At 33.6% G+C, this 6,660-nt stretch overlaps 1 pseudogene; it reads right to left on the bottom strand.

The window, feature by feature from the left end:
* Nucleotides 1-339: 339 nt before the first annotated feature.
* Nucleotides 340-3,573, bottom strand: LOC145046073 (uncharacterized; annotated as a pseudogene).
* Between the last annotated feature and the right edge of the window lie 3,087 nt (nt 3,574-6,660).

The following is a 6,660-nucleotide window of genomic DNA, read 5'->3' as shown; positions in this document are numbered from 1 at the left end:
TATCCATTACCGAAGTAAATCTTTCATAACTGATGTCACACCAAGTTAAGATCGAATCTACGATGGTAGTCGCCTTTGGGCATGTGATCAAAATGTGGTCTGACGTCTCCTCTTCCAAGTTACAGCCGCTACATCTTGTAGATGAGATAGGGATCCCACGCTTACCGAGTGCCACAGCGGATGGAAATTTTCCTTGCTTTGCTCTCCACACAGTGGCGGATCCAGCCCGGAAGTTGAGTGGGTGCATAGTTGACCGTTGACCAATTGAAAATAATAATAATTTTTTTTTATGAAAAAGTAGAATAACATTAAAAGCTTCAACTAAATATCATTTTACAGTTAGAATCTAACAGGACATATAGCTAAGAAACGTTTGATAATATTTTCATTTGTAATCTTTGAAAATCCTTCTCTTTCAACCGCACAAATGACACAATCATTTAGAAAATCATCTGAAATCCGATTCCGCAAATCCGACTTTACAAGCTTCATCGCAGAAAAACATCTCTCCACCGTTGCGGTTGCAACCGCCAAAACCAATGACAATTTCACTAAACGATAAATCAAAGGAAAGAACTGATGCATCTTGGTTTCCACCATCACTTTAGCAAGGTCGGATATGTTCTTCAAAGTTGCAAATCTTCCATCTTGTTGCATATGATTGGGGTAAACCGAAAGTTCATTTAGAATATTAAACCTATCTTTATAGCTAAAATCATGTGGATAGAAATCGATCAACTTCCGTAACTTTGATGGATCAAAGTCACAAAATGAATCATGTGGATTCAAACCTGTCATACAAATAAGCAATTTGGAGCTTACTTCATTAAAACGATCACTGAACTCTTGAATTTGCATATCCAAAACCATGTTAAAACAAAAAATCTTGTAATAACGATGATTGGAGATATCGATATATATTGTCTTTAGGCTCTTGGGTTAACATAAACTTCTTCCATGTTCAACGTTCGAATGCCGTTTTCTCACAAAAAGAGGTGATATCCAATATAAGTGCATCAAACCCATCATTTCTCATATTTTTTAATGTTGCAGTGGTTGATTTCACCAAACTTATAGCATTCACGATATCTTGATCCTTTCTTTGTAGAGCCTGCTACAATATGTTTGTGATCCCCAAAATTTTCAACATCAACTGCAAGTGGAATACAAAATCAAATGATCGAAGATATATTCGAAGACCACTTGCTTGACGTTGACTAAAACTATTAAGGCCTTCATCTTCAACATATTCAAGAACATCGGTAACAGATGAAAATAAACCAACCAAACGTGATATAATTTTGTAATGAGAATTCCAACATGTATCTTCGGCTCTAGTAAGAGAAAGTTCTTGGTTTAATCCACTTCCAGTTTCAATTTCACCACGACCGATGGATTCTTCTAATTTATCTTTTTGACTTTCGCGCATTATATATGTACGTTTACAAGAAGCACATACAACATTCATTAGAATAGATACCATATCAAAAAAGACTCCAACATCGTGATGTTTTTTTGCAACTGCCATAATGACTAGCTGAAGTTGGTGAGCAAAGCAATGAACATAATATGCAGACGTATTTTCTCTCATGATTAAAGATTTTAAACCATTAAAGTTCCAACTCATATTACTTGCTCCATCATACCCTTGACCCCTGATCTTCGTCAAACTCAATCCATATTCAGAAAATAAAGAGTCAATAGCATATTTTAAAGACAATGCAGATGTATCCTTCACATGAACAAGACCAATAAACCGTTCTTTAACAATCCCACATGTAACATATCGTAAAACCACCACCATTTGTTCCTTTTTAGATATATCGCTGGACTCATCAACTAATAAAGCAAAAACATCATCACTAATTTCTTCAAAAAATGATTTAAGTACTTCTTGTGCAAAACAACGAGCAATGTCTTTTTGAATACATGGAGCCACCATTTGATTGTTCCCCACAGCATTTTGTAACGTAACTTTCCATACACTCTCATTTTGATCCTAAACCAAATTCAATACTTCTAAAAAATTTCCTCTAAAAAGAGACATTTCAGACTCATTGTGACCACGAAAAGGCAATGCACATTTTAATAAACATCTAGAAGTATCAATGGAAGCATTTAATCGGATTCGATGTTCATTCCTTATAGCATCATGTTTCTTATGAAGAGCAGTGGCAATAGATTGATTTTGTCTCATCAAATCTTCACATTTTTTAAGTGCTATGGAATGGGAACTAGTGAAATTGTCTTCATGAGTTTTAAGTCTTTCCGATGTATTCCAACAGCTAAAACCTTCTGTTACAAAAGCAGCACCGCCGCCACTTTTACTTGTCACAACTTTAAATAAATAACAACACAAACAACAGGCTTCATTTGTTTTTTTTTTACTATACTCCAACCATTTACTATACTGACGATGATCAAACCAAGCCAGATTGAAACGTCTTGTCCTACCTCCTATCTTTTTTGTTGGAAATGTATGATCACGTGGTTGACAAGGTCCTCTAATCAAATATTTTCGCCTTATTTCATCTCTTTGATTAGGGTGATAATCTGAAAAAAAAAATTCTATCAGATGGATCCCAAGGAGTTTCACTCAAATCAATTTCAACCAGAACCGATGGAATAGAGCTAGATTGAGGAATTTCATTGGAAGCAATCCCGGATGAAGATGCATCATCAATTGATATCCGTCTTTTCATATATCTTTCCATTTATCTGTTAACAGAAATTTACAATTTATAATTTAGTGATATAATAAAACTCAATTGGCAATCTATTATATTTAACTATGAAACAAATCAAATTCATAATGCATACAGGGGACAAACAAATGAAACTATATATTATTTAAGTTTTTTTTTTAACAATAACAAAACAAGTTATGGATCCACCCACTGATCCCAAAACAAAAATTAAAAATTTCCAATTATACTCATTGCCGACATTGTTTGAATTTACCCACAAAAATCCAAAAATTCACAATACAACCAAATATTAACTGATTTCAATAAAAAAAAATAAGAGTAACAATTCCACAAACCAACGTAGAAGCTTTTAAACCAACAAAAATCAATTTTCTCTAATAAAATCAAAGTATATATAAAGGTAGTGATTTACCGAGCTAGAGAGAGAGAGAGAGGGAGAGAGAGAGAGAGAGAGAGAGAGAGAGAGAGAGAGAGAACAATGGAAGCGGAGGTCGGAGGCGCACTTAGGCAGTCGGCATCTGACTCCGACGACAATATCCTTTCTGATCTCCGACAGAATCGGAATCTGATTTGGTGGAGTGTGTGTAGCTAGGTTAAAAAGAAAGAAGCAGATCCAGTAAAAAACCGAAGAAGGAAAACGGGTTTGGGTATTCAAGGGAAGCATTGGGTGCCATCTAAAGTCAAGGGGGGGGGGGGGGGGGACCTTTATTAACAAAAAAAAATTAATATTGAAAAATTTAAATTAAGTGGGGTCCACACACCTCACTCCTACATTACCTCTGCCATTGTCTCCACATGAAGGATATAATCTTGAACGGTGTCCATTTTCCCCAATCAAACGGTTCATCACATACCACATACCCATCTAATTCGATCATTTCACGTAACCGATTTACCATAAAACGACCATCAGAAACAAATTCCGATGTCCAACGACCTTCACTCCAATTCCAAGATATTATTTCGTTGGGATCAATGTTGACCGTTTGCATAAACAACTTGGATTTAGTTATATTTTTCCATACTCCGATACTTGATCTATTTGCAAAAACAGACGAGTGTCTGTCGTCTAAATTATGAATACATCGAATAGTTTTCGCCCACAAAGTTGAATTATCAGATTTCGATCAACACATCCATTTTGCTAACAATGAAATATTGAGAGATTTAATCGACCCAAGCCCAATCTCAATCCCGCCAACCGGCTTTGGAGAAACAAGCTTATTCTAGGCAACCCAGCAAATACTTTTTTTTCCCATACTCCATGTTCCAAATAAAGTTCCTTCTTATTATCAAATAATTGAAGGCAAAAAATGGCATAAAGAAATCTCACTCGTCCTACGCTCTTTTATAAATTCAAACCTTCTAGAATGCAGATAACACATTTGAAGCAAAATTGCATGGGTCTTGTTCTTTGCACTTGGTATGATATAAGAGAACATGAATATTGTTTATATTTGAGATTGCACTGAACTAGAAATACGAGTCATACTTATGTTAATAAAATAAAATTTTCATTTTTTTAGAAACAACTAAAAAGGTGGAACGATTGTTTAGTGTATACTCTCGATATTTTGTATGCGTACATAACTCTCATTTTCATCGAAAACAACTCTAAAAACTTGTCAAGTGTTGCATAACAAGCATAACGCATATCGATTCTTCATAATTGTTGGAAACCGCAAAATTGGTGGTGAAAATGTTTTATCCTAAAGCGACTAAGGGTATGTTTGGTTAAACTGTTTTCCTTCAAAAATCCTTTTCATAAAAGACCTTATTGACTTACATATTTTACCATAAGATATTTTTAAAATGTGTTTGGAAGATTTTTAGTCTTTTACCTTTTAAAAACTCAAAAGTCATCAAAAGACATCATTTTGTGACTTTTGAAAATGAAGTATTTTCTTCTTGCCAAAAAATTATTTTAAAAACTTCTAAAGTTTCCAAACATTTTATTAAACTTTTTGATTTTTTAAAAGAGAAAAAGATAAAAAATCATTTTAAAAATGTATAGCCGGACACCCTCTAATTCCTTTCAACAATCTAGTGTTGTGCTGTGGTCAAAACAAATATCATCAAATTGAAGCGTATTCTGTTTAACACAGATAACCAAAAACAATGAACAATAACTGTACTAGCTTATGTATAACAACAAAGGTAAAAGGAGTACTCCATGCGTGAAGGTTTGCCACATCACACAAACCCATTCGAGGTCATCCAAAAATCAAGTCACTTTCACTTTAAGAAATGGTGTTCATGGAGGGAGAGAGAGAGAGAGAGAGAGAGAGAGAGAGAGAGAGAGAGAGGTATTTTCCTCTTCCTTGTAACTCTTCGTAGAATGCTTCATTAGAAGTCACATCTTCACAAGGTAAAGGTAGGAGCCATGTTCATTGTCAAGTCGTTAGTGACTTGACCTTGCCAAGTCATCTCATGGACGAGTTACTCTCTCACTCCGTCTAGCGTGACGAGACAAATGAATTTCAAAGGTTTAGAAGGTCAAAAAATTTAAGGCTCCCACTAAGTTCTTCCACTATTTTGAATATATATATATATATATATATATATATATATATATATATATATATATATATATATATATATATATATATATATATATATTCAAAATAGAGGAAGACCTTAGTGGGAGCCTTAAATTTTTTGGCACAATGAATTTTATTTTAGGTATAGTGAAATTTTCATAGTACCCCTAAAATTACGTATGCTAGCTCTGACATTTTATTCTAAGCCCGCCGCTTAAGCTGTTCAAAAGCCAAAAATATATTTTGGGATATATATGCTGACATAGGCGTGTTTGGCACGGAGCTTTTGGAAGCGTTTGGGAGCTTCTAGCTTTTAGCTTTTGACAAAACGCTCTAGTTTAAACAAAAAGCTTCGTTTGACAGTACGAGCGTTTAGCTTTTAGTTTTATCAAAACGCTCCGATTCTAAAAGCTACTTCATGTAGCTTTTAACAAAACGCTCCGGAGCTTTTGAAATCAATTTCCATAATTACCCTTAAAAATATATTTATATACTTTTTTATTTTTAATCAATTGTCCTTTTATGTAATTTTATATATTTCAAAAGCTTCCAGCTCCTTTTGCCAAACATTCATATAACAAATAAAAGCTACAGCTTCCCGCTACTAGCTACACGCTACCAGCTAACCGCTACCCGCTTCCAGCTAACAACTACTTTTGCCAAACACGCCTTATAATATTTTAAACCAACTATATTATAGGCTTACTTTTATACACAAGGGCTACAAACATTAATTTTGTCAATTTGAACCAATATCCTTTCATCATCTTATGTAACTATAGCAAGATAATTAATTTCATATAGATTGATACTGATTTTAGATATATAATATTTATAGTGTATCACACCGAGAAGCAAAGTATGTAACGTTTTTCCAATTTTCAAATTAAATGGTTATTTTCTGAAACCAAAATTAAATGTGATCATTATTATAGTTATGCAATCGTTTGGTCAAAATCACCCAATTGGTCTGATACACGTGAAGAACACAATAGCTGAGCTCCAATGCACCCGAAGACGGCATCCATTTAAAGTTTAGATGTAATTCCACAAATAGTACTTATAATTTAAGGTAGTTTTTTGTGGTCGGTCCTTATCTTCTTTTTTAACCCTGTCTCTCAAACTTTATTTTACTTCATTTTTGGTTTCTATAAAACGTACAATAATTATTTTATCCTTATGTATTTTTATTTATATATTATTTATAGTTTTATAAAATCAAATGGCCCATTATACCCTGCTGTTCTCTTTTCGTTTATCTTTTTCCTCCCTTCCACTTTGGAACCCCAACAACTAAGGGTGTTCGAAACTCAATATTTGAAATTTCATATAGTGAATATTGATATCTAAATTCGTTTTCGTATTTTGGACACGTATTCAGATATTAAATTGTATATATAAAAATACTAAAC

This window comes from Lactuca saligna, chromosome 5, assembly GCF_052625555.1.
Source record: "Lactuca saligna cultivar CGN05327 chromosome 5, ASM5262555v1, whole genome shotgun sequence".
In the NCBI taxonomy this organism is placed as follows: domain Eukaryota; kingdom Viridiplantae; phylum Streptophyta; class Magnoliopsida; order Asterales; family Asteraceae; genus Lactuca; species Lactuca saligna.
The sequence above is the reverse complement of the archived record's forward strand: the minus strand, read 5'-3'. Positions and strand labels throughout refer to the sequence as shown.